The sequence below is a fragment of the Gekko japonicus genome, unplaced genomic scaffold, assembly GCF_001447785.1.
Source record: "Gekko japonicus isolate JY-2015 unplaced genomic scaffold, Gekko_japonicus_V1.1 scaffold741, whole genome shotgun sequence".
NCBI lineage: Eukaryota > Metazoa > Chordata > Lepidosauria > Squamata > Gekkonidae > Gekko > Gekko japonicus.
This window is the reverse complement of record NW_015165852.1, coordinates 543285-554711: the sequence shown is the minus strand read 5'-3', so window position 1 is coordinate 554711 and position 11427 is coordinate 543285.

The window sequence follows — 11427 nt, the reverse complement described above, 5'->3', positions numbered from 1 at the left end:
CATTTAGACCAGTAAAATATTTTAAGAACGAGAGCCGTAAAGGTTGTGTGAGCATATAACTTCCATGAGATCTGGAGCTCTGTGTGATCTCATTGGGCAACAGAGGGCTGTGGATTCTTACCATGCAAACAGGGACTTGATAGGAACATAGGATCTCTGCGTGGTAGGGTTGCCAACCTCCATGTAGCACCTGGAGATCTCCTGCTGTTACAATTGGTCTCCAGATGAACGAGATCGGTCCTCCTGTAGAAAATGGCTGCTTTTGAGGGTGGACTCAATGATATTATACCATGCTGAACTCTCCCCCCCTCCAAGCTCAATTCTGTGCAGGCTGTACCCCCCCCTTCAAGTATTTCACTGCACAGAACTGGCAACCCTGCTGTGCGCTCTATATGAGGAGGCTTTCCTGAAGATGCTCTGACTAAGGTGAAATGTGCATAAAGGCCTCTGATTTCAATGGAAAGTCAAGCATGTGCTTATATCCCAACAGCTATTTAGATTTGGATAATTACATGTTTCTCTGTAGCTGAAGTAGCTTGCAAATAACAAAACCTCCAGACAGACGGGTCAACCACTTGTGAACAGGGCTTTTGTCTGATTGACTGATTACTTGGTAGTGCAATGAAACATACAGGGGACATAATTCTGCAAACTAACTGCAAAACACAAGGTTGCCAACTCTGGGTTGGGAAAGTACTGAAGATTCTGTGGCTGAAGTCTGGGGGGAGGGAGGGGAGGGAGCTCAGCAGTGAGATGATGCCCGTACAGCCCACCCTTCAAAGCGGCCGTCTTCTCCAGGGGAACTAATCTGTCACTGGAAGATCACTTGCAATTCCAGGAGATCTCTGGGCCCCACCTGGAGGTTGGCAACCCGAGCAAAACACAATTTTGAAATGAAATCTTTGGATTTTTGTTATAAAATCATCTTAAAAATCTGTAGGTGCTCAATGTGCTGGAATAAAAAGTAAATGATAATCTGAAATATTTCTTCAGTGTTTTGAATGTTCTGTGTCGGCATGTGATGCGCTTAGCCCACAGCGCTTGCATTCCATTCCATGTGCCAGAGAGAGCCAAAAGACTCCCGCTTCCGATCACCGAGTTCAGCTTTAATTTCATTAAAGCAAACTGACTGCAAGCGAGTTTACATTGAAGACAGCAGGGGTTGTAAATTTCCCTCTAACTGATTGGAATGTATGATCTAACACAAACCGAGGGAAGACCACCTGCTGTTGTGAGCATATGAGTTATTAAGTCATCCCTCCCTATATTTCAACAGCCGTCCGTGAAAGAATTATGCTAAATATGCCTGGATCTTAAAAGTCGCAATTAGAAGGAAGTAGTCCATTGTGATTCATGCTAATGTCTAGAGAGGAAAATACATCCTACCGGTTGGATAGATGCTAGTTAAATTTATAAGAGTTTATAAGCGATATATTTATGGAAATGTACAGACTGAAATGAATGGCATCTGCTTCCTTACATCTCATCCTGATGCCTCCATGTAAGTACAGTATTGTATGGTCTGTGCTTAGGATCTGTGCTTAGGATAGCCCTGACCTGGATAGAGGAGGAGGAGGAGGAGGAGGAGGAGGAGGAAGCTGAGCCAGGTGGGCAGCTGTGCTTTTGCACAAAGGTGCCAAGAGGACACGCTCGAGGAGGTTGGATTTATACCCCACCCTTCACTACCCGAAGGAGTCTCAGAGAGGCTTACAATCCCTTTCCCTCCCCCCACAACAGACACCCTGTGAGGTAGGTGGGGCTGAGAGAGCTCTCTTGAGAACTGCCCTTGAGAGAACAGATGTGAAAGAACTTATGATCGACCCAAGGTCACACCAGCAGCTGCATGTGAAGGAGTGGGGAATCAAACCCAGTTCTCCCAGATTAGACTCCGTGCTCCTAACTACTGCACCAAACTGGCTATCCCAAGCTCATCAGACCTTGGATGCTAAGAGGTGTCAACCCTGGTTAGTATATGGAAGGGAGACCACCAAAGAATACCAGATTGATGTTGTGGAGGCAGGCAATGACAAACCACCTGTCTCTTGCCTTGAAAAGCGCACAGGGTCAGCATAAGTCTGCTATTCTTTGTGCCTTAAATCCACCCTATCAATTTGTCATTTACCACCTCTCTCAATATGCTGCCCTGCGACATGGTATTCATCTGAGCAAAGTCTTTGAAGGTAAGAACAGCAGCTACCTGTACCCAGGCATTCTCTGCTGTGGCCCCCACGCTTGGTGGAACAGCCGGCCTGAGAAGTTCTCCCTCACTTTTATTGTTCTGCAGAATGTGTAAAATGGAATTCTTCAGGAGGTCACTTTTACAAAGGGAATATGCTGGAATCACAGCATCATAGAGTTGGAAGGGACTGCCAGGGTCATCTAGTCTAAACTCCTGCACAATGCAGGAAATTCACAAATACATCCCCCCACCCCCACAGTGACCCCTGCTCCATGCCCAGAAGGGTGGGGGGGACCCATCAGGATCCCTGGCCAAACTGGCCTGGAGAAAATTGCTCACTGACCCCAAAGTGGTGATTGGCCTTTCCGTGGGCGTGCAAAAAAGAGACACAAGACCTACACACTGATGCAACCCTTCCTGCCCTCCCTCTCATGATCTGCCTAAGTTCACAGAATCAGCACTGCCGTCAGATGGCCATCTAGCCTCTGTTTGAAAACCTCCAAAGAAGGAGACTGCAGGCTAGCCTGTTTAATGTCCAGTTTAATGTCTGTGGAAGAAAAAAAAATAAGCAACCTGTCTATTGTATGTATAATTTTGTTTTTATTGCATTTTTTTAAAAAAAACAACAACAGCATAATCGAATCTTAGAGACAAAGGCAAACTATAAATGAAGACATTAAAAGTCTTGAGCAGATGGTCACAAAGTGTGTGCAATTCTATAGGGGAAGGGTGGGATCACATTTGTTGGCCCCCCCATCATGTCTGATTAAGGTTACCAGACATGGCCTGGCAACCAGTGGGAATCTGGGGCAGATAAATGGGGGAGGGAGTGACAGTGTGACATCACTTCCAGGGAAAATCCAGGGAAGTGATGTCATACCTCTCTAAGAATCACCAGAAACTCTGATAAAACTATACACTTTCTGGCACTTCCTAGAGCGGACTGACATCATTTCTGGGTTTTCCATGGAAGTGATGTCTCACCATCACTGACAGCATTTTTTAAACATTATTTTTTTTCCCCACCAGCCACCAGAGTGGCAGCATGAAATGGCAGTCCTGTGTCTGACCTCCATGTGTTGTGGTTCTTGAGTGTTTATGTCCTAGAGTGCATAGATTTCATAAAATGCTCCTATGTGGCTCAAACAACACTGTTGAAGTGTATCTGTACTCGATACACAAGACTCCCTGCTGCTGGATCAATATAGTTACCAAAATCCCACTAAGGCTTTACGTTGTCTCAAGAAAAAAAAAAGTCTTTATTTTCACAAACTAAACTTACATTTACAGAGATTTTTATAAAACCTCTTTAAAACTATTCTAGTTTTTAAAAAACTGTAAAATCTTTAAAAGAAATTAATGAAGTTAACTTTTGGGTATTAGATAAATACATGTAGGGTAAACATAGAGGAGAACTGAGAACCGATTAGCCGTGCATGCACATAAATCAATATAGCCTATTTAAAACAACAACAACACCTATTTGCATTTTTTGCCTTTTGGATGCAGTGACTAATCTATTAATTCCATCAATATCTAATACTCTGAGATCTGAAATACCAGAACCTAAGTAAAACTAATTAACAGAAATCTTTGCCACTTGGCATAATAATACTTCTTTAATCAAAAGTTGGACTTACAATTTCACTTTATTGTTTTAACAAGATGAAAGAGTCGTTGGTTCTTGTTCTCCAGCGTGCAGCCTTGCGTTTTAATCAACCTCAAGCGAGCTGTATTTTGAATTCATAATAAAGGTTTGGCTTTCTGACCATTTGCAATGAAATACAAGCACAGGGAAAATTGCCAATAAAAACTTTTTTTAAAAAATTGCCATATCGGTGTCCACTTCTCCCTGGCAACAAATCAAAAACCTTTATGGAAACACTGTGGCCAATCAGCATGGGAGGTGGGTTCTGCTGCTCTCCCTTCCTGGAATGGAGTATTCTCAGCATAGGGATGCCAACCTCCAGGTGGGACCTGGGCACCCCCCAGAATTAAAGCTCATCTCCAGACTTCAGACATCAGTTCCCCTGGAGAACATGGGTGCTTTGGACTGGAGGGTGGACTCTATGGAACTGTGTCTGAGTGATGTCCCTGTCCTCTCCAGGCTCCACCCCCAAATCCCCAGGAGTTCCTCAACCTGAAGCTGGCAACCCTATGCTGCCACCCCCCACCAGTAAAGGGAGATCTGGAATCCCTGTTTCAGCTGCAGGTGTTTGTCTCTGTGTTACTCCACCCACTACCTTAAGATAGTAACACAGGACTAATTGGTCCCTGAAGGACCAAGCATGAATTTTGGGGGCACCACAGAAAATTGGTTGCTGTTATGGCACGCACACACACACACTGCCACAAAAGGATGTCAAAAGAGTAGTTGTATCCTAACTGGAAGCAGATCCAGACTTTTGCAAACTCCCCCCTAGGGACCAAATAATTTCAGTCTTGGCCTGTCTACACTGCCCCAAACTATTTCCAAGCACAGTTCAAAGTGCTGGCATTGACCTTTAAAGCCTTATGTGGATTAGGGCCAACATACCTGAAGGACCACCTACTTCCTTATGGATCTACCCAATCACTATGATAATCTTCTATGGCTCTGCTTTGGGTGACCCCGCCTTTTGAGATTAAGCGGGTGGCACCTAGGGGAGGGGCCTTCTTGGTCACGGCACTAAAGCTCTGAAATTCTCTTCCCAAGGAGACTTGCCCATCCCCTGCAGTTACCATCTTCCACCAGTTTTCTGCTTCATTTGATGTTCCTTCAGTGGTTGCTACTAGGGATGGGCACGAACCTTGTCACAAACCTATTTGCATAAAGAAAATCACATGGTTCATGGTTCGTGAGTCAAGGTTTGTGCAATCGTGCCTGCAACAAACTTCCCATGAACTTCTATGTTTTTTACGGAGGTTTGTGCTGTTTGTCTTGGCAGTTCATGTGGCAGACACACTGACACTGATCAATTAATTGTCAAAGCAATCGGGGGATGGACTTCTGCAGCCCTTCTGCAGCCCTGGAAACACCAATAGTGCCCCTCCAAAGCTTGACAGGCAGTGCTGACTGCCAACAAGAGAGCTCCCATTCTACTCTATGGGAGCAGAATGAATATATACCTGCAGCTCATACATAGCTGTTTTTACTTGGAAACAGGCAGTTAGGCAGAGGCAGAAAAGGAAGGGAACTGGAAGTCATTCCTCGGTGTGAACAGTGGGCTTGGGGGTGCTTGGTGCATACTCAGGGCCAAGGGTTTTTTTGTAAAAAAAGCCCAGCAGGAACTCATTAGCATAATAGGTCACACCCAACAGCAGAAACTCATTAGCGTATTAGGTCACACCCCTGACAGCACAGCTCATTAGCATATTAGGCCACACCCCATGCCTTCCCTTGGGTTGCCCAGGTCTCCCTTGGCCTCCCCGATCCTTCCAGGGGGGCCCTGGCCCGCCCGCCTCAGAGTTGCCGTGGGGGATGTCATTCTTTAGGCCTTCCCTCTGTAGCCACGCACACAGAGGTTTGGGCTGTAGTGGGTGTGGCCAACTCTGAAGACAGCCGGAACTCCGTTCCTGTGCGTTCCTGCCCAAAAATAGCCCTGCTCAGGGCTCTGAGACACCTGTCCTTCTGATCAGGCCGAGCAGAGGGACTTAGTGACTGGGACCTGCAGTGGGGAGGTCTGAGAGTTTTATGACTCTAGCTTGCAGGGGGTCCATTTGACACACTTCTGAACCTGTGGACGTGATTTCCCCAGAGAGCACTTTCCCGGGGGGCACCTGCTATGGGGTGGCCACTACTCACCTCACCCACAGCCAATCCTCACCAGATTTGGAGAGCAGGTAGAGGGGCATCCCAGGGAGATCCTCTGTGAGTGTGGTGCCTCTAGCTTGCAGAGGGTCCCTTTGACACACTCCTGAACCTGTGGCTGTGATTTTCCCAGAGCCTGGGGGCACCTGCTTTGGGGGGGAAGTAATTCTCACCAAAACGTGGAGGGTCACCAAAAGAGGAGAGTCAGCTGGAGACTTGCTGCAAGTTTGGCATCTCTAGCCTGCAGGGGTCTGTTCTACTACATCACAAACCTCACAAAATAATCAGGGCTCGTTTTGTAGCAGGAACTCCTTTGCATATTAGGCCACACACCCCAATGTAGCCAATCCTCCAAGAGCTTACAGAGCTCTTCTTACAGGGGCTACTGTAAGCTCCTGGGGGATTGGCTACATTAGGGGTGTGTCGCTTAATATGCAAAGGAGTTCCTGCTACAAAAAGAGCCCTGGAATCATTTGGTAAATGGGAAGGTTTGTGAAGGCTCGTGGTTCGTGAGACCCCATGAAACATGAACTGGGACAAACCTCCATTTTCCCAGTTTGTGTCCATCCCTAGTCACTACTTTCTGACCAGTGTTTTAACTGCTGTTTTTATCTTTTATCTTTGTATTTTAGCTCTGGTTTTAATTGTTTTAATATTGTGTTTTTTGTTTGTTTTATGGTTTGACAATGTGATTTTATTATGTATGTTTTAATTTGTTAGCTGCTCTGGTGGCCCTTATGAGGGAAGAAAGAAAACTTTGCAAATAAATAAAGTATCCAGGTACTGGTTCCAGTTTCATTTGCAAAGTGCATGTGCATTGGCTCTTTTTTATAAACAGTGTATGTGGGTTCACTGTAATACATGAACACAGCTACTGTAACTCTTTTTAAAAAATATCAGTCAGGCAGAATACAAACAAGGAAACACATTAAATCAAATTGGGAGACAAACTGACCACAAATAAAGGGAAATAACCGAGAGAGAAAAATCTATCTCAAGAACTTTAGCTCCCTACGCACTAGCTCAATAGACCATATATTACTACTTAATATAATATGCTTCAAAATTATTACACCAATGAGATAACAAAACCAGAACCTTTAACATTGTTCTAGTTTAGGGTTGCCAAGTCCATCTTCCACCCCCAGCGGGGGACTTTGGGGGCGTTCCTGGAGGGGGTGTGGCATCCCCAACGTGATGACGTCATGTTGGGGACGTCCGCCCCCCCCCCACCCGCGTGCCGGATCTCCAGAAACGGCAGTTCCCTGCACTTAAAGGAGCTGGTGTTTCCCCTTTAAGAGCAGGAGCCGGCGTTTCCCCTTTAAGAGCAGCTGCGTTATCCTTTTAAATGCACGAAGCTGGCATTTCCCTGTGAGCCTGATCTCAAGCGGAGATGGGCTTGGGGGGGAGCACAGGCTTAGGAGGAAACACGGGTCCCACACACTTAAAGGGAGGGGTGGCTGTGGGTGTTGGGGGTGGGGCTTCCCCCGCTGGCCATCTGGCCGGCAGCAGGTAGAACCCCCGCAAAAAACGGGGGACCCCTGGCAATCCGGGGGGGGGGGGGTGGGCAACCCTTTTTTATTTGGCCCAGATTTTTTTTTTTGGGGGGGGGGGTTGGCAACCCTATTCTAGTTGGCACAGATCTTCTTTTTTTGGGGGGGAGGCATTATGAAAAGCTACAAGGCTACTGTGGTGGAAAGGGCCATCAAGCCTTACCCAATTTATGGCGACCCAATAGGGTTTTCAAGGCAAGAGACAAACAGAGGTGGTTTGTCATTGCCGGCCTCGGCATAGTGACCCTGGATATCCTTGGTGGTCTCCCATCCAAGTACTAACTAGGGCCAACCCTGCTTACTTTCTGAGGTCTGATGAGATCCTTCCAAGGTCTGACAAGATCAGGCTAGCCTGGGCCATCCAGGTCAGAGTACAGAGCTACTGTAACTTTCTATACTGAATCAGAAAAAAAAAATGACATCCACTCACGATGTGAGTGTAAAGTGACATCAAGTCTCAGTCAGAAGGCAATTGCAAGAATGCAGACAGAGTAAAAGATTAATGGCCCGTCAACAGCTACAAGATGAGTCATTACAGGAGCCCTGCTAACTTGCCAGCTGCAGATAAGACTAATTAGGGAAAAGGTACATAAAGCTGGATGTGAGCTGTTGCCAACTTGTGGAAGCAACACGTCACCTCACAGTGAATCCTGCGACCACAACTCCTGACTCTGCTCTACTCCTGTGACTCTTGGACTGGCTTGCCTCTGCTTTTGGACTCTCTCTGACTGTAACAACTGACCTTGGACTGCTTGGACTATGCTGCGAACACTCCTTTGACCTGCTCCTGCCTGCGTGACATGGACTTGGAGCCCGCGAGACCAGCTGGGCTACAACATCTTCCCTCCAAGTAGCACCCCTGCTTAGCTTCTGAGATCTGACAAGATTAGGTTATACCATGCCACCTTCCCTCCCCCTCATAAATGGCAGAAGAGCCCAGCCCGGCCTTCTGCTTCCACAAGTAGTCAGCTAGGGCTGTCAATCTCCAGATGGCACCTGGAGATTTCCCGCTATTACAACTGATCTCCAGACATCCAAGATCAGTTCTGTAATGTATTGAAAGGCTTACATGAATCGCCTCATTGACCTCCCATGTAAAGCTTCAAGCCAAGCCACGGCTCCTCCGAACTTCCTATTGGTCGCTCTATAGCAGCGACCAATCAGAACTGTACCTGTTCCCTGCGAGGGAAAGACTCTCATTGGTCCTTATCCAAACAACCTCATTGGTTGATTATTGTAAATAGGCATGGCTATGTTAGCCCAGGAATGTTTAAAAGGAGCCTAGCTCCCAATGTTAAACTGTTCTGGTTATGAATGCGTTTGAGTGCTTGTTCATTACTTCAATAAAACTGATTCAATTGCTGAAATCACTCTCCGGAACTTTGTTAGTGGCGATCTAACAAGTTCCCTCGGAGAAAATGGCTGCTTTAGAGGGTGGATTCTGTGGCATCGTACCCTGCTGAGGCCCCTCCCCAAACCACACCCTCCCCAGGCTCCACCCCCTCAAATCTCCAAGTATTTCTCAACCCAGAGCTGGGAACCCTATAGTCAGCTAATATGACAAAAACCACAGGTTGGTAGAATTTCCTGCTGCCATCCTATACTTGTTTAAACCACCTTTACCTGTAGAAGGCATGACATCTTCTGCCATCAGTCTTGTTTTTTAATGAGTATCGCTGTGGTCCAAGAGGATGGATTATTTTTAGGAAATCGTAGCCTGGACATTTCAGGGCAAGAATTTGGCTGATCAATAGCTGTTAATGGTTTTTTTTTGCGGGGTGGTGGTGGTTGGGAGGGAAATTGTGTCACGAACATAAACCCCAGGCAAAGAAACCCCAGGCAAAGAAATTTTTACTGAATTGCACGGTAGATCGCTTAAAAAAAAATACTGCTGAATTTTAAAGCAGATCACAAATCCATTGTTCTGCCTCTATTTGTATTTTGATACCACAAAATTTCTATTAAGAACACGCTGGGAGAACTCAAAATAGGCTTTTTTGGGGGGGAGGGGAGTAATTTACAGTTTTTCATTTCTTAACCATCAGACAAACACGGTGAGTGCCGTGATTAATTCTGTGTCTTTAGTAAAGCTTATCTCCCTGGAGACAGGCTGATAAATTATTTACCGTGCTATATATTTTGCAAAGATGAATAATATTTCTATTTGATAACTCTAAATACTAGCAGGATTGAGCAGCCTCTGGAATGAGCTGCGGAAGTAGCTCTCATTTTAAAGTGTTCCAACCCCTTCTAAGTCAGCTGTTACATCAGGAATGGATGCTCTGTTTGCAAGAGACCTAGCAACAAGACCAGGTTGGTCCAGATAACCTCCTCTTTCGCTCCACAGATCCCCAGTTCAAAGGCAGTTTGATCAGCACTTCCTGTTTCCAGCTAGAGATTTTTTGAAGCAAAATACTATAATGTGCACCTAGCAATAAGTGTCCCAAATATAGTAACAGGTTTCCAAGTACTTTTGGCTGATCAGCACATGGTGGATTTTCTTAGTTTGCGTATTAGTGTGAATCCTAGCATTATGGTGCATTGGTATATTATGGTACACTTAAATTAATGGTAAGTGTACCAATTTGGGGTAGTGGTTAAGTGCGCGGACTCTAATCTGGGAGAACCGGGTTTGATTCCCCACTCCTCCACTTGCACCTACTGGATGACCTTGGGCAAGCCATAGTTCTGGCACAGCTTGAAAAAGAGCAGTTTCTGTCAGAGCTCTCTCAGCCCCACCTACCTCACAGGGTGTCTGTTGTGGGGAGGGGGAGGGAAAGGAGTTTGTAAGCCACTCTGAGACTCCTTTGGGTAGTGAAGGGCGGGGTATAAATCAAATCTCTTCTCTTCTCTTCTTCTTCTAAAGGCATTTTGGTTTTGAGCAAGCATGTATATGTGAAAAGCATTGATAAAAATATACAACACCACTCCATTTATATCATTCCCCATCCCATGATTTCTTAACAAGCATGAAAAAGAACTCTATGCCTTTAAATGAATGGAAAGCACAATATTCATAGGTTGTGAGGTGTGCATGTGTGCAAAATCATATATTTGAGGAAACTGTAGATCTGGTTATTCAGAAAAGTGGTCCAACTGTGCAGCGTAGTTTTCAGAGAGGGAGACATTTCCAAAAAAGAATGTTTCTCCTTCAGTTTCAAATCCACTGTTGTCCATAGTGGCCAGCTGAATTGGGAAGCCCATAAGCAGGGACACAGGGGCCAAGGCCTCTCGCTGTTGCTGACCTTCCCAGCAACGGGTTTCAAAGGTATGTTCATCCTATACACAAGTTAACTTATGTTTTGTGTAAATTATTACTTTACAAGGACTTGGAGCGAATATCTTGTTTTCCCCCATATAATTCTGCTCCATAAATCCTATTTTCCCTTCTGTTCTTCCCCCTTTTTTCTGTTTCCTTATGTTCTTCCCACTCACCAGCCAACCCACCTTTATGTGCTTCCCTGTTTCCAGCTTTCCTTCCTTTCTTCCCCCTGGTAGCCTCTCCCCAGGAAAAGTCTAGCCAAGCTGTGCAGTGGCTGCTACAACTGGGTCAGGTCCAGTTGTGTCGTGGCTTAGCTGGGCTAAGCCCAATTGCATTGTGGCCACTATTACCAGACAGAATGGGGTGGGTAGTGAGTCACTAGTGAGTCATCCTCCTTCAGGGACAGGTAGGGTTCCCAAATCCCCCCGGGGGGCGGATTTCCCCCCGCTTTCAAGGCTCGTCTTCCGCCCCGTGCGGAATCGGGCCCGGGGGAAAACCCACCCCCGCGTGCGCGTCACCCAGAAGTGACGTCGCACACTGGGGGCGGGGCCATGCCATTTAAGGGGAAAACAAAGAGTTTCCCCCTCAAATGGCGTGGCCCCGCCCCCAGCGTGTGACGTCACTTCCGGGTGACGCGCACGCA